This window comes from Sus scrofa, chromosome 7, assembly GCF_054392235.1.
Source record: "Sus scrofa isolate SSC_HxYL_T2T_F1_AM1 chromosome 7, Sscrofa_HxYL_maternal_Yorkshire_Landrace_v2.0, whole genome shotgun sequence".
Taxonomy (NCBI): Eukaryota; Metazoa; Chordata; class Mammalia; order Artiodactyla; family Suidae; genus Sus; species Sus scrofa.
In genome coordinates, this window is record NC_139389.1 from 10,639,632 (window position 1) to 10,660,163 (window position 20,532).

The following is a 20,532-nucleotide window of genomic DNA, read 5'->3' on the forward strand; positions in this document are numbered from 1 at the left end:
CCTACGTGCGCAGTAACTCTTGAGCCTTCCTCCTCTGCATTATTAATCCCGTTCTCGGAGCTTTACTTAATCAGGTTACCCTGTTAGCTGCGTCCCAGCCTCTGCAGCCAACAAATTAAAGAGGCTCACGCAGCTCCAAGCCCATTCATCCAGCCTATTCATTCTCCCCAAACGCTCCTCCATTTCAAATCGGCATTCCAGCCATATTGCATATATATATATATATATATATATTTTTTTTTTTTTTAAGCCATCTTACAGGTCAGCGATGTTGAACTCCTACCCATGACAATAATGTACTCTGGCCCAATGTGTACAGACACAGGAAGGTCCACACACACAGTGTGGGTGTGTATGAGCATGGGTACCGATCCCTCTGGTCTCAGCACCGTGAGCCCGCTCTTCCTATTGTTTCAGTCTTTTACTGGCAGTCTCTTTCTCCTGCCAAGAGAGGTTACAAATACAGTCCTAGAATTGCAAACAGAACTCCGATGCCTTTTGTTCTGCTTCCTGTCCAAGTTGTTAGAACCTTTGTCATGGTAATGAGCCATCAGAAGAATTTCGTAGCCTGAATATTCTCTCCGCGCCTCCAGGGCATCCAGTGCCCACATCTGGATGAGTTTATGGTCTCCTTGCTGCCCCTGGAGAAAGACAGCTGGAAAAGTTGACCCGCTGTAAGGTGACCAAGGGTTCTAAGTGGAAGGAAATGGTTGACTGATGTTTTTGAAGGGTTCACACTGCAACACATATCAACTCATGAAAGCCCTTTCTGGAAATTTGAAGCATAAAATATGCATCTGCCAAGGTTTTCTGTTGGGTTGGGTCTTAGAAAAGGTGGACGTGTTCTCCACCCAAGATGAAATTTCCCCAATGGTGACAGGAGTTTTCATCATTCATTCAAGGGATGTGTGTTGAGTGCCTGCATTTGAGGGCTGTATGTTGAGTGCCAGGCATTGAGGTGCTAGTGGAAAACAGACATGGCAGGCCAGAAGCAGACATGGCACACATGAATCTGAATTTATGTCCAGAGCACAGTGCAAAAAAACAAACAACTGAGTTCATCTCTACACGTCACTGTTACGTGACTCTCAGATTGAACTTCACCAATGGAAGCCCATTTCTAACAGCCAGTATACTATTCGCAAGCCACATATCCACCAGTGAAGACCCATTTCTGACCTTGGCCATGCTCTTTCGAAAACTGATCAAGATAACTGAAGTGCATTTGCAGTAGCTGGACTTCCCAATGAGAACTCTGGCTGCCCACCCCTAAAAGGTAAATTCCTAGTAGAGCAACTCCTACACTTAGGTTTGAATGAAACTAACACATAGTAATATTCTATTATCTATGCTGAAGCGCTTTAAAGCAAATTATAGACATGGAACGGTTTACAAGATGATCTGATCTATATTTGATTTCTGACATGAATGAATAATTTATTTCACCAGTATTTCATCAAAATCGTGCCCTGTTAATTAGATGGAGGGTTTTTGTGACAAAGCACAAACTGCTGGGGTGGGTGGTCTGTGAGGTTGTGGGACATAAAAGGGCTTTTTATCCCCCAGCAGATGGGGTCCCCCAAGGATAAAAGAGACTTGAGAGCCACTTAAATGGGCCTCAGGGCCATTTGTGATTGAAGCTAAGTGCTAGCTGTGATTAAATTTCTGTAAAGTATCTAACACAGTGCCTGGCATCACGAGTAGCTGCTGGATATCTGTAAAATGTTTTTTTTGGCTAGAGTTGGGTGTGCGTCCTTGGAAAGTCACTACACTGAGATATCTGTACCATCTCCAAGCAGGTGTGACTTTTAGTTCAGTGACTCATCCTGAGTTTGTATCAAGAAATCATTGATGAAGCCAAAAACAGAACTTAAGAGTCTTTTATGTTCAGTTTCCAATCAATACTTCCTCTCTCTGGGATGCCTGCCTCCTCCTTTGCTAGGAGAGAACTGAATTCTCAAAGAAACCCAGGTGCACTGGTAGTTTTCAAACAGCTAGTTCTTGCCTCCTCTCCAGATACGCTTTGCTCTTGTATTTGTAGTTTCGAAGTAGCCAAACTCAGGCTTACCCGCCTCCCTCTCTCCCCTTCTCCCTCCCTCCCTCCCTCCTCTCTCCTTTCTTCCTTCCTTCCTTTTAATCCTGTCACCTCCAGTATCAGGCTGGGGGGTGGGCAAGGAGGGAAGGAAAGAAAGTATGGGGGAGAAAAAATGATTTTCCCTTGGTCCTTCTGAGCTCTTGGCTGAGAACTCTGTAATGAAAGAGATTAATAACAAAAACCAACAGAAGTTTATTAACATGGACCTCATGTATCCACAGGAGATAACTGGGAAAATGAGGAACTCCAAGAGGTAGCTTAGAATTCAGGCTTAAATACCATCTTAATAGCGAAAGGGGAGGGGAGAGGCGAACCCTTTAGGGGAGAATAAATGATTTTTAGGAGAGACGAATGGGCATTTGGAAAAACAGGTGGGAGGTATAACTGTGACAGGGTGTGGTGTCAACTTCTGTGATAAGAGTCGATCTTTCCTGGTTGATCCTGGTTGATTCCACTCCCAGGGAGCGGGGAGGGGACTTAAGACAATGGAGCTCCTTTTAGAGCGTCTGTCTTTAGGCAGATAAGGGGAGTTCAAAGAAAGCCTCTCCCTGCATTTGTTTTTCAAGTGCAGACAACTCAAAATAGTCTGTGTGCCAAAGTAGCATATTTGGGGGTGGCATGTCCTGAAACCCTACAGTCATGTCTTGGGGTGGCATATTCTGCTACCCTTCAAAGGAAAAGAAAAACCAGCCCTGCCAAGTATTTTATCTCAAGTGTGCTGTCGGGGGTGCAGCGGTGGCTGGAGTTGGGGACTGGCGGGAGAAGCACAGATTCATCTGATGCTAAAATAATCAGTTCTGACACTGGAAAAGTCTGAAATATGGCGGGTGCAGCATTGCTTTTGTTTCCTTAGGAAGCCACTGTGGAGGATGAGTAAGTTTTCCTTGAGCCTCTGAGGGTCCCTGATTGGGTCCAAACATTAAACCAACAGAGACAGATTAACAGGAGACATGCATACAAATTTAGTTAAGTTTTATATGACACAGGAGTTTCATAAGGCAATGAAGACCTGAAGAAAGTAGGATTTGGGGATTTCTATATCAGGTTTGATGTGGAGCACAGTTGTGGAGGCATGTCGCAGGACAAGGGGCGTGACGTCAGGACAGAAAACTGGGGGAAACTCAGCAAGGCCTGGGTGTTTGGATTCTTCTTAGCATCTCTTTGCCTTTGGAGATAAGGATGCTGTTCTCCTCCTGGTCCAGGGAGGGTACCTCTCCCAGGAGGGCTTTATGACCTGTTTCGGGGGGGGAAAATCAGAGGAAAGGTCACAGTGACCTTCCTGCATCTGCAGTTTTTGCAGACTCCTTTAGCTGAAAATATTCAGCATGACAAGGTGTTGCATTTTGAAATAGTCTGTCCTGAACTCCATCAGCACCCTTACTTGACCAGATGATTAAGAGACCTCAAGACTCTGTTCCCTGACCACGTGCTCCTGAATTATCGAGCCGAAAACCCAAAACCATCTCCGGGATAGGCTGTACGTCTGCCAATGTTGTTATTCCACAAGGTCAAGGCCGACACAGCTTTCTAACAGCTGCTAGGCCCACAGCTAACATTTCCCCACACTTTGGCTTGGCCCCTAGCCCAAAAATGCTAGGAGTGGCCTCACCCTTTCTCTTCCTCCCCTCCATCCGCCCCTTCTCCCCACAGCTCCGCTCCTCGCAGAAAGGAGACCCCTCTGTTTTGCTCAGAAGTTTCTCAAAAGCTACAGTGCAAATCACCCTAATTGTTTGCTAGATGAACAATGATCACTCTAACCTCCTAATTAACATTGTTAAAATCTGCTAACAAAGGACATTTAACAATATCTTAATTAGGAAGGATTTCCAATTTGTGATATGGAGCATGTTAGACAAACAGGGCACAATTCCCCCTTTGTTCCTGGGCTCGGCAGCCAGAGAGATTACATGATATGACACAACATGTTCTGCGTTTGCCATTTATCATTCCGTATCCCTTACACATTTGCGCTGCGTAATTAGTGTCTTGGTTAATTTTACCTGCGTTACTGTTTGCCCTGTAACTTGGAGAGCACAGAGTGGGTGATGCCGGATGACAGAGACTGGGGCAGGCCTCTGGCTCTCCTCCCAGTGACCTCGGCCTCCAAACGCTTGGAAGAGACTTTGGCTTAACAGACAGAGCAAACTGGGGGGGGGGGGGGGGTGTCTCCACTCATGGATACGGTGAAGAGGCCTTTTTGAGTCATTCCAAATAAATACGTGGATGAGCAACCCATCTTAGTCTCCCCTCCTTTTCCAAGCTCTTACAGCTTATTCTAAAAGCTCTTATTATCTATCTCTTAATTATTAAAAAGTGTCTACTCTCTTTTCATAAATTATCTATGTGTTAGAGATACTGGCATATGAGAGAGAGAGTCATGGGGATAAGGGAGGGTCCAAAGCCAATTATCCCAGCTGGGAAGATTTTAGAATATAACGGGACCCTTGAATTATTCTCACTAGACCTTTAAGGATGAGTGTGTATGAGGGGTGGTTACAGTGATGGGGGCTGGGGGTGCAGGTGAGGGAAAGTTAGGCCCTCTGATAATCCTGTTTTATTACACTTATCTATTTGCAAGAACATCCTTACGGTTGGATTCTTTTCCATGTGTCTTCACTTCCTTATCCCCAAGAGAGGAAAAATACTTGGGAGAAATTACTAACACCAACTGTTATTTTATTTTTTTAAATTACTCAATCAATTTTATTACATTTATAGTTGTACAGTGATCATTACAACCCAATTTTACCGCATCTCCATCCCAAAACCCCAGCGCATCCCCCCACCCCCCAAACTGTCTCATTTGGAAACCGTAAGTTTTACAAAGTCTGTGAGTCAGTATCTGTTCTGCAAAGAAGTTCACTGTGTCCTTTTTTTAGATTCCACGTGTAAGTGATGGCATTTGATGTTGGTGTCTCATTGTCTGACTGACATCACTTAGCACGATAATGTCTAGGTCCATCCATGTTGCTGCAAATGCCAGTATTTTGTTCCTTTTAATGGCTGAGTAATATTCCATTGTGTCTATGTACCACATCTTCTTGATCCACTCCTCTGTCGATGGACACTTAGTTTGTTTTCACGTCTTGGCTATTGAAAGTAGTGCTGCAGTGAACATCAGAGTACGTGTGTCTTTGCGAGTCATGGTTTTCTCTGGATAGATGCCCAGGAGTGGGATTGCTGGAACAAACAGTAGTTCTATTTTTAGTTTTCTGAGGAGTCTCCATACTGTTTTCCAGAGTGGTTGCACCAATTGACAATCCCACCACCAGTGTACTAGGGTTCCTTTTTCTCCACACCCTCTCCAGCACTTATTGTTTGTAGACTTTTGGATGATGGCCATTCTGGCTGGTGTATGGTGGTATCTCATAGTGGTTTTGATTTGCATTTCTCTAATAATGAATAATTTTGAACATCTTTTCATGTGTTTTTTGGCCATCTATAGGTCTTCTTTGGAGAATTGTCTGTTTAGATCTTCTGCCCATTTTTGGATGGGGTTGTTTGTTTTTTTGGTATGGAGCTGCAGGAGGTGTTCATAAATTTTGGAGATTAATCCCATGTCAGCTGCTTCATTTGCAAAGATTTTCTCCCATTCTGTGGGTTGTCTTTTCCTTTTGTTTAGGGTTTACTTTGTTGTGCAGAAATTTTTAAGTTTAATTAAGTCCCATTTATTTTTGTTTTCATTGTCATTACTGTAGGAGGTTGATCTAAGAAGATGTTGCTGTTGATTATGTTGGGAGCGTGTTTGGCCTGTTTTCCTCTAAGAGTTTTATACTATTTGGTCTTATATCTAGGTCCTTAATCCATTTTGAGTTTATTTTTTTGTACGGTGTGATGGAGTGTTCTAATTTCATTCTTTTACCTGTGGCTGTCCAGTTTTCCCAGCACCACTTATTGAAGGGGCTGCCTTTTCTCCATCATATATTCTTGCCTCCTTTGTCATAGATTAGTTGGCTGTAGGTGTGTGGGTTCAATTCTGGGCTTTCTGTCCTGTTCCACTGATTTATAGTTCTGTCTTTGTGCCAGTGCCGTAAGGTTTTGATAACTGTAACTGTGTGGTATAGTCTGAAGTCAGGGAGCCTAATTCCTCCAGCTCCACTTTTCTTTCTCAAGATGTCTTTGGCTCTTCTGGGTCTTTTGTGCTTCCAAACAAACTTTAAAAATATTTCATTTGAGTTCTGTGAAAAATGTCCTTGGTAATTTGATAGGGATCTCATTGAATTTGGAGATTTCTTTGGGCAGTATAGTCACTTTGACAATATTGATTCTTCCAATCCTAGGGCATAGTATGTCTTTCCATCTGTTTGTGTCATCTTTGATTTCTTTCATCAGCATGTTATAGTTTTCAGAGTATAGGTCTTTTGTCTCTTTATAAGTTTATTCCTAAGTATTTTATTACCTTTTGATGTGATGGTAAATGGGATTGTTTTCCTAATATCTCTCTCTGATCTTTTGTTGTTAGTATGTAGAAATGCAGTCTATTTCTGGGTATTAATTTTGTATCTTGCGACTTTGCCAAATTCATTGATGAGATCTAACAGGTAGGATTTTCAAGGTATAGTGTCATGCCATTTGCAAATAGTGATAGTTTTATTTCTTCCTTTCCAATTTGGATTTCTTTTATTTCTTTTTCTTCTCTGACTGCTGTGGCTATGACTTCCAAAACTATGTTGAACAGTAATGGCAAGAGTGGGCATCCTTCCCTTGTTCCTGATCCCAGGTGGGAATTCTTTCAGCTTTTCACCATTGAGAATAATGTTAGCTCTGGGTTTGTCATATATGGCCTTTATTGTGTTGAGATAGGTTCCCTCTATGCCTACTTTCTGAAGGGTTTTTTAAGATAAATGGGTGTTGGTTTTTGTTAAAGGCCTTTTCTGCATCTATTGAGAGGATCTTATGGTTTTTATTCTTCAGTTTGTTAATGTGGTGTGTCACACTGATTGATTTCTGGATATCAAAGAATCCTTGCATCCCTGGGATAAATCTCACTTTACCATGATGTACAATCCTTTTAATGTATTGTTGGATTTGGTTTCCTAGTATTTTTTTTAATTGTTATTTCCCCAATACAGTTTTTTTTTTCTACTGTACAGCATGGCGACCCATTACACATACATGTACACATTCTATTTTCTATCATTATCATGCTCCATCATAAGTGACCAGACATAGTTCCCAGTGCTACACATCAGGATCTCATTGCTAATCCATTCAAAAGGCAATAGTTTGCATCTATTAACCCCAAGTTCCCAATCCACCCCACTCCCTCTCTCTCCCCCTTGGCAACCACAAGTCTCTTCTCCAAGTCCATGATTTTCTTTTCTGTCAGAAGGTTCATTTGTACCGTATATTAGATTCCAGATATAAGTGATATCATATGCTATTTGTCTTTCTCTTTCTGACTTACTTCACTCAGTAGGAGAGTGTAATTCCATCCATGTTGCTGCAAATGGCATTATTTTGTTCTTTTTCATGGCTGAGTAGTATTCCATTGTGTATATATACCTCATCTTCTTAATCCAATCATCTGTTGATGGACATGTGGCTTGTTTCCATGTCTTGGCTATTGTGAATAGTGCTGCAATGAACATGCAGGTGCATGTATCTTTTTCAAGGAAAGTTTTGTCCAGATATATGCCCAAGAGTGGGGTTGCTGGGTCATATGGTCATTCTATGTATAGTTTTCTAAGGTACCTCCATACTGTTCTCCATAGTGGTTGTACCAGCTTACATTCCCAGCAAAGGTGCAGGAGGGTTCCCTTTTTTGTGGACTTACTAATGACGGCCATTCTGACTGGTGTGAGGTGGTATCTCATGGTAGTTCTGATTTGCATTTCTCTGATAATCAGTGATGTGGAGCATTTTTTCAGGTGCTTGTTGGCCATCTGTACATCTTCCTTGGAGAAATGTCGATTGAGGTCTTTTGCCCATTTTTCCATTGGGTTGTTGGTTTTTTTTGCTGTTGAGTTGTATAAGTTGCTTGTATATCCTAGAGATTAAGCCCTTGTCAGTTGCATCATTTGAAACTATTTTCTCCCATTCTGTAAGTAAGTTGTCTTTTTGTTTTCTTTTTGGTTTCCTTTGCTGTGCAAAAGCTTGTCAGTTTGATTAGGTCCCATTGGTTTATTTTTGCTTTTATTTCTGTTGCTTTGGGAGACTGGGCTGAGAAAACATTTGTAAGGTTGATGTTAGAGAATGTTTTGCCTATGTTGTCTCCCAGGAGTTTGATTATGTCTTAAGTCATTAAGCCATTTTGAGTTTATTTTTGTGCAGGGTGTGATGGTGTGTTCTAATTTCATTGATCTACATGCAGCTGTCCAGGTTTCCCAGCAATACATGCTGAAAAGACTGTCTTTTTCCTGTTTTATGTTCTTGCCTCTTTGTCAAAGACTAATTGACCATAGGTGTTTGGGTTTATTTCTGGGTTCTCTATTCTGTTCCATTGGTCTGTATGTCTGTTTTGATACCAGTACCACACTGTCTTGATAACTGTGGCTTTGTAATATTGCTAGTATTTTGTTGAGGATTTTTGCACCTGTGTTCATCAGTGAAACTGGTCTGTAATTTTCTTTTTTTTGTAGTATCTTTTTCTAGTTTTGGTATCAGGGTGATAGTGCCCTCATAGAATGAGTTTGGGAGTGTACCTTCCTCTGCAATTTTTTGGAATAGTTTCATAAGGATAGGTGTTAGCTCTTCTCTAAATGTTTAATAGAATTTGCCTGTGAAGCCATCTGGTCCTGGACTTTTTTTGTTGGAAGTTTTTAAATCACAGTTTCAATTTCAGTATTTGTGATTGTTCCATTCATTTCTTCTATTTTGTCTTGATTTAGTCTTGGAAGATTGTACTTTTCTAAGAATTTGTCCATTTCTTCTAGATTGTCCATTTTATAAGCATATAGTTGCATGTAGTAGTCTCTTATGATCCTTTGTATTTCTGTGATGTCCGTTGTTACTTCTTCCTTTTTCATTTTCAATTTTATTGATTTGAGTCCTCTCTTTTTTTTCTTGATGTGTCTGGCTAAGGGTTTATCAATTTTGTTGATCTTTTCAAAGAACCAGATTTAGTTTCATTGATCTTTGCTATGGTTTTGTTTGTTTCTGTTTCATTGATTTCTGCTCTGATCTTTATGATTTCTTTCCTTCTACTAATTTTAGGTCTTGTCTGTTCTTCTCTCTCTAGCTGCCTTAGATGTAAAGTTAGGTTGTTCATTTGAGCTTTTTCTTATTTCTTGAGGTGGGCTTGTATTGCTATAAACTTTCCTTTTAGAATGGCTTTTGCTGCATCCCATATGTTTTGGAGTGTCATATCTTTGTTGTCATTTGCTTCTAGGTATTTTTTAATTTCCTCTTTGATTTCTTCAGTGATCCATTGGTTGTTTAGTAGCAAGTTGTTTAGTCTCCACATGTTTGTGTTTTTTGCAGTTTTTTCCTTTTTTTCTTTCTTTTTTTTGTCTTTTTTGCCATTTCCTGGGCTGCTCCCATGGCATATGGAGGTTCCCAGGCTAGGGGTCTAATCAGAGCTGTAGCCGCTGGCCTACGCCACAGCCACAGCAATGCGAGATCCGAGCCGCATCTGTGACCTACACCACAGCTCACGGCAATGCCAGATCCTTAACCCACTGAGCAAGGCCAGGGATCGAACCCACAACCTCATGGTTCCTATTCGGATTCATTAACCACTGAGCCATGATGGGAACTCCTGCAGTTTTTTTTCTTGTTGTTGATTTCCAGTTAATAGCATTATGGTTGGAAAAGATGCTTGATATGATTTCAATTTTCTTAAAGTTACTGAGGCTTGATTTGTAGCCCAGGATGTGATCCATCTTAGAGAATGTTCCATGTGCACTTGAGAAGAATGTGTATTCTGTTGCTTTTGGATGGAATGTCCTATATATATCTATTAAGTCCATCTGCTCTAATGCTTCATTCTGGGCCTGTGTCTCTTTGTTGATTTTCTGTCTGGGTGGTCTGTCTATTGCTGTAAGTGGGTTGTGAAAGTCCCCCACTATGATTGTGTTATTGTCGATTTGTCCTTTTAAGGTTGTTAGCAGTTACCTTATATGTTGTGGTGAACCTATGTTGGGTCCATAGATATTTAAAATTGTTATATCGTCTTCTTGGATTGATCTTTTGATCATTATGTAATGTCCCTCTTTGTCTCTTACAATATTCTTCATTTTAAGGTCTATTTTATCTGATGTGAGTATTGCTACTCCAGCTTTCTTTTGATTCTGGTTTTCATGGAATTTTTTTCCATCCTTTCACTTTCAATTTGTATGTGTTCCTAGAAGTGAAGTGGGTCTCTTGAAGACAGTATATATATAGATCTTGTTTTTGTATCCATTCAGCCAGTCTATGTCTTTTGGTTGGGGCATTTACTTCATTTACATTTAAGGTAATTATTGATACGTATGTTCTTATTGCCATTTTGTTAACTGTTTTGGATTTGTTTCTGTTGCTCTTTTTTCTTCCCTTCTTTTCTTGTCCTCTCCTCCTGTGGTTTGATGACCGTCTTTAGTGTTGTATTTGAATTGATAATTCTTATTTGTCTGTGTATAAATTGTAGATTTTTGGTTTGCAGTTACCCTGAAGTTTTGATATAGGAGTCTATATATATATATATATGAGATTGTTTTAAGTTGTTGGTCTCTTAATTGCAAATGCCCCTCCAGTGTCCTGCATTTGTACTCTCCTCATGATTTCTGATTTGGGTAGTGTATTTGCGTGTGGATGATTTCCTACCTTTACTGTATATATGCCTTTACTGGTGAGCCTTGTCATTTGTGGTATTTTTACTTCTGGTTGTGGCCTTTTCTTTTCTGCCTAGAGACGTTCCTTTAGTATTTGTCGTAAAGCTGGTTTAGTGTTGGCTCAATTCTCTTAGCTTTTGATTTTTCTTTCAAATCTGAATGAGAGCCTTACTGGGTAAAGTAATATTGGTTGGAGGTTTTTTCCTTTCATCACGTTAGGTATATCAGGTCACTTCCTTCTGGCCTGCAGAGTTTCTGCTGAAAAAATCTGCCGATAACCTTATTGGGGTTCCCTTGTGTGTTGTTTCTTTTCCCTAGCTGCTTTCAGTGTTTTCTCTTTGTCTTTTATTTTGGTCAGTTTGATTAATATGTTTCTTGGGGTGTTCCTCCTTGGCTTTATTTTATATGGTACTTGTTGTGCTTCCTGGATTTGCGTGAGTGGTTCCTTTCCCATGTTAGGCAGGTTTTCAGCTATTATCTCTTTGAATATTTTTTCTGTCCCTTTCTCTCTCTCTCCTCTTTCTGGCACCCCTATAATATGGATGTTGGTGTGTTTAACCTTATCCCAGAGTTCTTTGAGACTGTCTTCATTTCTTTTCAATCTTTTTTCTCTTTTCTGTTCCACATCAGTGATTTCCACTAGTCTGTCCTCTACCTCACTTATTCGTTCTGCCTCCTGTATTCTGCTGTTGGCTGATTCTAATTAATTTTTTATTTCAGTTATTGTATTTTGCATCTCTGCTTAAGTCTTAAATCTTGTATTTCTTTACTCAGTGTTTTCTGTAAATTATCAATCTTTGCCTCCAGTTTATTTCCAGTGTCTTCCATCATCTTCAGCATGATCAGTCTAAAGTCTTTTTCCTGGAGGCTGATAATCTCCAGATCACTTGGCTGTTTTTCTGTTTTTTTTTCTTGTTCCCTTATCTGAGTTATAGTTCTCTACCTTTTCATTTTTATGGGTTTTTGGTGTGGTGTCCTTTTTGCAGGCAATAGAGTTGCAGCCTCTCTTCTGGTGTCTGCCACCCTTGTGGCTGAAGTTGGTACAGGGGCTTGCTCTAGGCTTCCTGATGGGAGGGACTGGTGCCTGCCCACTGGTAGGTAGAGCTGATTCCCATCCCTCTGGTGGGTGGGGCTTTGTCTCTGGGTGAAATCAGAGGCAGCTGTGTGCCTGGGGGGTCTGTAGGCAGCCTGTTTACTGATGGGTGGGGCTGTGATCCCACCTGGATTATTATTGTTTGGCCTGGGGCTTCTCAGCACTGATGGGTGGGCCCAGATTCTCCCAAAATGGCCACCTCTAGAGGAACACAAGCTGAGGAATACTCCTTAGACCCTTGCTTCCAATGTCCTTCCCCCACAACAAGCCACAGTCACCCCTTGTTTTCCAAGGAGGTCCTCCAAGAACTGCAGTCAGGTCCGACCCAGACTCCCTCAGAGACTCCGCCCTGCCCTGGGACCCAGTGCACATGAAGGCCCGTGTGCACCTTTCAGAACGGGGTCTCCGTTTCCCCCAGTCCCATGGAGCTCCTGTGCACAAGCCCCACTGGTCTTCAGTGCCAGATGCTCAGCGGCCTCTTTCTCCCAGTGTCAGAACCCCAGGCGTGGAAGCCTGACATGGGCCTCAGAACTCTCACTCATGTAGGTGAGTCTCTGTGACACAGTTACTCTCCAGTTTGTGGGCTTCCCACCTGGCTGGTATGGGTTTGCTTCTATCGTGTAACTGCCCCTCCTGTCATCTTGATGTGGCCTCTTCTGTGTCTTCCAGCGTAGGATATCTTTTTGTAAGTTTCCAGTCCATTTGGTTGAAGGTTGTTCAGCGTTTGGTTGTAATTCTGTTGTTTTTATGTGAGAAGGTGAGCTCCAGTCCTTCTGTTCTGCCATCTTAATCCTGTCTCCCCCAAATGTTATTTTGAATTACTCTTATATAAACTACATCATCTAAAGTAGATCATCTAATGAGAAAACCTAAGAAAAAGTCTTAATGGCATGCCTGGCACATGGTTAATATTCAATAAATTGTAGCTGCAATAAACGATGTCATTATAAAGCTATACGCACTATATGATGACATCGTGGGTGCATTACACAGTCGGTGGTGCTATATATAATACATAATATATTGCATATAGTGTATTATCTAATCAAATGTTCAGAGGCTATTTCTAGACTCTGGTCTAAGTCCCTGAATGGTCTCTTTATGAAGACATCAGGGAATAGATCAGAAGTGCAACTTCCTCCTCTCAGCTTGCCAGGTACAACCACAAAGAATTGTCCAGTAAGATAGAAACCAAGATGAAACAAAGCAAAACAAAACAAAACACCCCAACCAAACAACTTTACAATTAAATAAGTGGGCCCATATTGAAAAGCTGCTTACCTTGAATTGGCATCTGTTACTTCTCCCCCTTCCATACCCGGTCCTGCCCCCCCCCGCCCCACCCCCCGGCGTGTCATGCTTCTACTTCTACCCTTACCTGGGGAAGGGAGGGTGGCAATGATGAGGTGTTGTAGAGAGGCTCCTGATAGAGATACGGTTGATCTCAGAGGGTGATGGCTTGAAGTGAGATGTTAATTCTCTGCTCAGGAATTGAACCTGGGCAGCCTGAGTGAAAACCAAGAATGTGAGCCAGGAGACTAACTAGAAGCTGAAAGAAAAACTGCCCTGATTCTTGCCCTCTGTTGAAAGCAAGAATGTTTCAGAGGCAAAGACTATAAAAACTGGTATGAGGTTTATAGTTAGAACTGCAGTGCAACATGTGGGAGAGCACACAGAGTAGCTATTTATCTAAGGCAGAAGCAAAGCAGCAACACACACCCAAAGGAGCGAGGGTGTGGGCGTCCCCGTGAATGAGGCACACCTCAGAGAGGCGACTTAAACCACTTATATGGGGCATTTCTTCCAGGTCTTTGTCTCCTTTGGCCAATTATCTTGTTTTATCTTTCACACCTGACCAGACCCATGGTCCTCCCCCATCTGCGTGCACATCTTTTGGTCAAGATGGAGTCCAGAGCCAAGCATTGTGGGAGGGTTATCTAGACGTACTGTGGCCTGGCACCCCCTCTCTTCCTGACCCGGAGGGGTCTCTATGCAAATGCGTAGGGGGGGGGGGCTCCCTGACCCTGAGCCCAAGAAAGGCTCAGCCCCTCTCTGATCCTGTCATTACTATTGTTTAATAAGTTCACAGAAGACAAGTACCACTTGCTTGCCTTGTGCCTGTTGTTTCTATCTCGGAGTATAGGTAGGTGGCTGGTTGTGAATGTTTGTCCTGGAGCCCATCTATCTCCTGCCTCAAGGTGATGGGCCTCTTCTCAGAAAAATTTTTCTTTAAAGAAAAATACTACTCTAGCATCATCCTCTCCACTCCCATCCCTGTATCTCTTACACACACACACACACACATACACACACAATACAACTTTCAGGGAGGGAAAAAGAAGCCTTTTCTCTACCCTCAATGTTCTGTAACCAGGGGCCTGCAAATTGACAAAAGACAGATCAGCAAGAGAAAACACAGATTTTAATGCACACACATACCAAGACTCCAAGAAGAAGGTTAGAATTTGGGGCTTATATACTGTTTTTCTAGGGGAGGAGAGGGAGAAGGAGAATAGATGGGAGATTGGATAGGTCTGTGCAGTGCCTGTCTGGGTGTGGTGCTGATCAGAAGGCCTGTGAGAAGAGATGAGAGTTGCTCCCAGGGAGAGGATGTAACTGTTGAGTCCCTTAGTGGAGGCTCTGCTTTGGGGCAGAGGAGGGGTTTCAGGAACTCACAGGCCTTCAGCTCAAAATAATTCTCAGGCCAAAGTGGCATATTTGGGGTGGCATGTCCCCTTCAACAACAGACACCAAGTCAGCCTAATATTATACTCTCGGGCCATATATAGGTAATGTGAACACTTCAGCGTGAGAAGAGGCCTCAGAACCGCCCCCCCCCCCCGCCTTATTTTATAAATTAAGAAAAAGGGACGCTATCAAAGAAAACGGAACTGCCTCAGACCTCCTTTTGTTCGGGGGGGCGGGGGGGGGGGGCGCAAGGCTGACTCCCCTGGAACCTGGAGATCCCCAGGGTCAGCTGTCCCTGAAGCCAACAGCTGAGTACAGTTCTCATTTCAAAGAGAGACCAGGAAAAAAAAAAAAAAAAAGACACAGAAAGAAGATCTCTTGTCCATCAAGCTTTGTGGGTTTCTGACCCTTCTTCCCTCCCTCTCTCCCTCCCTTCCTTGCTTCCTTCTTTCTCCCTTTTTAGGGGTGCACCCACGGCCTATGGAGGTTCCCAGGCTAGGGGTCGAATCAGAGCTACAGCCGCCGGCCTACACCACAGCCACAGCTATGCTGGATCCAAGCCGAGTCTGCGACTTGCACCACAGCTCATGGCAACGCTGGATCCTTAACCCTCTGGGAGAAGCCAGGGATCACACCTGCATCCTCATGGATACTGGTCAGGTTCTTAACCCGCCGAGTCACAACAGGAACTCCTGTGCTCATTTCTGAAAGGGTGGAAAAATGAAGATGATAGCATGTCTCCTGGAGTGGGTAAAGGAGAAAAGGGATGAGAAGGAAAAAAAAAAAAGGGGGGGAATTATTTAAATTGGCATGCTCTCTCATGATTGCTTGCAAAAACAATCACTTTTTGATGATACAGCAGCCTTATCAGGAGAAGTAATTTATAGACACCATTTCAAAGGGTGGGGGACGTGGAGCTCCTACAAAACCTAACGGCACAGAAATGCAGGAGGAAATACTGCTTAGGAGAAAAAAAAAAAAAAACAATAAACTTCTCCTGCACATTCTGTGTTGAAAAGGTTTGCCTGTAAATCCCGATTTTGACATGCATCCCAGATCTGTTTTAGAGGCAGCCACAGACTCAACTGGGTGAGAGAAAACACTAAATCATAATTACCTCATAAAAGCCAAGCCTGTTTCTCTGAATGCTTGAGAACTCATATAGCTTCTCGAAATATCATAAATCTATTGTGTTCTCTCCTGTTTTACTTAACAACCAATTAATGTTACTGTTTAAAAGAATTAGAGCCATAGCTTAAAAGACGTGCGTGTTGGGGGGAAAATCGAGGTCTTTAAACTTGGACTAGCACCCAGATGCTGTTTGCAGATCTCGCCCTCATTATGGAACAGCTCAGTAGAAGACTCGGCCGCGGAAAAATCCTGCCACGACGCACATCCACTGATATGATCTTGTTCTCATTAGCATACTGGAAAGGAAAACATCTTTCAACACAATCTCGAGTCAGTTTTAATATCCTACAGGGTGACATCGGACGTGATGGCAGGGGATCTTGCTCCTCACTAGGAAGCCCTCCTGTAGGAAAAGCACTGGGCCACCCACGCGGCCAGTGTAATTAGCAGGAGCCGTAGGATAGCATAGACCCAGACAGGGGGCCCTGATGCCATCAGTGACTCTGGACCCCCATGTAGCCTCTGGGGTTTCTGAGTGAAGACGATAAAATCCTGGTTGGTTCTCTGAAGTCTCACTAGGTCATTCTGATGAAAGGATTTCCTTCAGTTGTCACCCCTGAATTCTCTGCAAAGACTGGGGCAGCCAGCTGTAGGCGCTCCGGGGCACTGCCCAATGACCAGCGTGGACAGATGAAGTGTCAGAAGCATTCAGATCCTAACCCTATATTCTGCCTTTGCCTCAGTTCCTCCATCTGGAAAAAAAAGATGCAGGTGACTCCGTGTGCAGCAAAAGCATTCTAAAATTACTCAGGCGCTTACCCTGGTTCTTATGGATCCCTCACTAGTACGGCGAGATATGGCTGGTGTGCTCAAAATTACGTAACAGCCAGTAAGCATGGGTGCTGGGATGGATGTCTGGCCAGTTGGAATGGCACTGCAGCCATTGGAAAAGATGACCGCCTGATATTACCAGCATGGCAGGACCTGAGTGGGCTGGCTGAATGTCCATCCTGGTGTTCCTGATGATGTCAAAATGGTCCTGAACTGAAGCAAGGGAAAAGCAAGGTGACACTGATGGCCAGGACATGGATGACCTTTTCAAACTGGGATACAAGGAGAGAGTAGAGCTGGGCTCAAGCCGAGTTGGAAGAGCATGTGCTTGAAATTGAAAGCCAGACTGGGAGTTCCCGTCGTGGCTCAGTGGTTAACGAATCCAACTAAGAACCACGAGGTTATGTGTTCGATCCCTGACCTTGCTCAGTGGGTTAAGGCAACGGTGTTGCCGTGAGCTGTGGTGTAGGTGGCAGACGGCGGCTCGGATCTCGCGTTGCTGAGGCTGTGGCTTGGCAGCTACAGCTCCGATTAGATCCCTGGCTTGGGAACCTCCATATGCCATGGGTGTGGCTCTAGAAAAGGCAAAAAGATGAAAAAAAAAAAAAAAGAAAAGAAAACCAGACTGACTTGGCTCAGATCTCATCTCAGCCCCATATATACGGCAGGAGGCAAGATACTTAAGTCTCTGAGAGCCTCTGTTCCATCTGTAAAATGGAACTAAAGTGGAGCCTCACATATGAGATAAACAGAACACATACAAAAATTCATTGTTGACAATGCTCCCAAATGCATCTATACAATTCCTCTCCCAGAATCATCTCCCAACGCACCTCTCAGTGGGTCGAAGACAGCCAGACTGGCCTCCTCCAGAGGAGCAGGTAATATTCTTGGCTTCAGTTTATGGGCCATTTTGGAAGAAAAAAAAAAAAATGTATTGTCCATTTAATCACAGAAATCAGGCTGGGAGATGCTGAACACCAGAGGAGGCACCCTGAGGGGCAAGCCAGTCTCCTGTGTCCTCTGGGGCCCGAGTTACGGAGTGAAAGTGGAGCACACTCACTTGCAGCAATTACATTCATTCCATTCTCTCTCTTCCTGCCCCACGCCTGCTTCTCTGTGAAGTATGCACAGGTGAATCTGTCTAGGCTGAAAACGTCAAATGCACACTGGAATTACACACACACCACTCACCCGATTGTGGCGAAACAAAACAGCAAGAGAGTTGGTGCTTGTCCAGGGCATGGCTGTAAAGGCTTGGTATGTGTTCAGTCCATACAAAGCACTACTTTCCCCCTTATATTTGAAGAAGCCCCGTTTATGACTTTTTTGAAGAGAATCAGATGAATCGCATTGTATGGAAACCGTATCCTCATAATCTTTACCCTTGAAGGTGACTGCTAGAGACGGAACCTCTGTGTCCTTGCCCTTCCCCGATTCACACATTGAACTCCTAACCCTCCCCCCCCCCCCCGGTGTGTTGGGATTGGGAGGTGGGGCCTTTGGGAGGTGATGAGGTTGTGAGGGCAGAGCCCTCATGGATGGGATTCGTGCCCTTGCTCCCCAGAGAGCTCCCTCGCTCTCCCATCATGTGAGCACCCAGTGGAGACAGCTGTCTGTGAACTGGGAAGTGGCTTCTCCCAGGCACCACATCTGCCAGCACCTTGATCTTGGCCTTCCCTGTCTCCAGAACCATAAGAAATGTGTCTGTTGTTTCTAAGGCACTCAGCCTATGATAGTTTGTTCTAGCAGCTGGATTGGGTGAAGACAGTGATAAGAAGATAGAAAGGAGAGAGGGCGGAAGAGGAAGGGGGACGAGGAGAGGGTCCGTGTCACTGGGGGGAGTTCATCAATGATGATACTGATGATACCCCGTGGAGCCGGGGGTTCCAGGCGCATTATCAGTTCATCTTTTTTTTTCAAAATTACATTTCTTATACATCTTCCTCTCCAAGCAACCACCATTATCATTTTAAAACATTATTCCCAAGCTGGACTCTGGGCATAGTTTTGTCAGTTTCTCACCTTTATTTATAAATTTTAAGAATAAGGTTGGGTCTAGATTGCTGCGACCAGAGATAAACTTTAAATTTGGGACTCCGAGCAAAATTTTGCAAAGAAGTGCCATGGCCTTTCTTTCTTTCTCCCTTCCTTCCGTCTTCCCTCTCTCCCTTTCTCCTCTCTCCCTCATTTCTTTCTCTCTTTCTTCCTTCCTTCCCCCTCTCTCTCTTTCTTTGCCTTACTGTATTTCCTCCAGTTAATTATCAGTTAATATTAATGAATTCCTTATTGATCATTTCCCTTGCATGGACCAGGCCTTCTACTAGGCCCTTTCATGTGTAATAGGAAAAAAAAAAAAAAAGAGTGATTATTTAGGGCCCCACCCCCTTTCCACCTGTACAAAAACTGCTGCTGTTGGCATGAGGATGTGGGGCGGCATTGAGAGGAACCAAGACGGGCTGCAGTGAGGCGTGTTGGAAATGAGTTTCTGGTGGAACAGGATTCAGCAGGGAGGTGAGAAAAGGAGTGGGGTGGATGGAGTGGGTGCCTGGGCTGAGCAGTAACGTGGATTTGAAACACTGGAGGCATTTGGAAAAAGAGAGAAGAGATGCGGGGTGAGGGTGGGAAACAGTCGCAGGGAGAGAAAGAGAAAGGTTCTAAGGACATTTGCAGCGACTGGAAGTGAAATCCCAGCTGAAGGGAGTAAAATGTTAATTAGCCTTTAAATAAATTTTAGCCACCACCACCTGCTTTATTTTCACGCTCACCTAAAAACCCCATTTTGTACTGTTATGAATTGTTCCGTTCGACCGTCCCGGTGATTTCCTTGTCATCTCTTGCTCTTTTCTCTCTCTTCCATTTCCCATTAATAACCAGCGAAATAATTGCTCACGACGGTCCCTGAATTATCGGTTTTTAAAAATCCAAAGCAAATTGCTGGCACCAGACCCTCCAAATCTAGCAGTGTGCAAAACGTCCCCTGCGCCCCATCCATAGGCCAAAGTGGGGGGACATCTAGATACTTTCCGGAAACTTCCCCAAGTAGAGTGTTAAAAACTGTCGTTTTCTCAGCCTGAGTTATTTGGGGCACAGCTGTTCTGCACAGCAGCCTCCTGACAGAAAACCAGTTAAAGTGGGCTGATTCCACAACGTGCGCTCAAAGGCGCTGGCATTGCCTCCCGGGCTTCTCAGACTCCTGGAGGCGTGAAGACAGAGGCCTGTCTGGCTCCTCAGACTCATGGGAGGCAAGGAATCCTGGGAGGGACACGGGGGACCAGAGCCACAGTCAGACAAACGGGGCTTGGCTGCAAATTAAATAGCCAGTCTGCAGAGAGCTAAGTACCGCCAGACACTGCAAATTATTAAGACCCACTCCTGCTAAATCCTTGGAATTTACAAGAGAACGGAAGCTGGGTTTTCCAGCTAATGACTTTGCCCAGACGGCGAAAGGTATGAACAACAGGAGAATTAGTCAGGGTCTGACCTGGGGAGACAGAGGCTCAGCTGCTCGTTTCCTCTTTCCTGAAAGTGAACGTGACACTTGACGCCAAGTCACCCAAGAAGTTCAGGACATCTGGCAAGCTGGTGCGTTGGAGGTGTATTGTTGAATTGGCTCGTTTGGTTGTTTTCATAATGGACAACATGCAGATACACCTTTCTGAAATCCTGGGTTTCACTTTTTAATTATGCTGATGACTCGGGGTTAACTGGGCAAAAATCTTTGCCGAGTCGCAAATAACCCTTTCATTCTATAGGATTCCAGTACATCTCTGGGTCTGGTAAAATTGAACTGAACAATCACTACACTTCTGAATCTTTTTTCTCCCCCCATTACAAACATCCACCCCCACGGGCCCTGAGGGCTGCAAGGATCGATAGAGATACGGTATAGCAGCATTTCACCTGGACTCCAAGAAAAGGGGTCTTGGGCGATGGACAAGCAG

The 20,532-nt window shown here is 43.7% G+C and overlaps 1 protein-coding gene and 1 long non-coding RNA gene across 11 annotated transcripts in view; one reads left to right on the top strand and one right to left on the bottom strand.

Moving 5' to 3' along the window:
• Positions 1 to 20,532, top strand: part of LOC106507125 (uncharacterized) — a 299,118-nt gene that overhangs the window by 216,808 nt on the left and 61,778 nt on the right. The window lies entirely within an intron of this gene.
• LOC110261780 (uncharacterized) overlaps positions 1 to 20,532 on the bottom strand; it is a 537,063-nt gene that overhangs the window by 13,749 nt on the left and 502,782 nt on the right. For 2 of the 4 annotated variants that reach the window (XR_014809604.1, XR_014809607.1), the window contains 2 exons: positions 15,262 to 15,367; positions 13,317 to 13,444 (listed from right to left, as the gene is read on the bottom strand). This is a non-coding gene — a long non-coding RNA (uncharacterized LOC110261780). Of the gene's footprint in view, positions 1 to 13,316; positions 13,445 to 15,261; positions 15,368 to 20,532 lie in introns of those variants that run through there. The other 2 variants (XR_014809606.1, XR_014809608.1) reach the window with 1 other exon arrangement.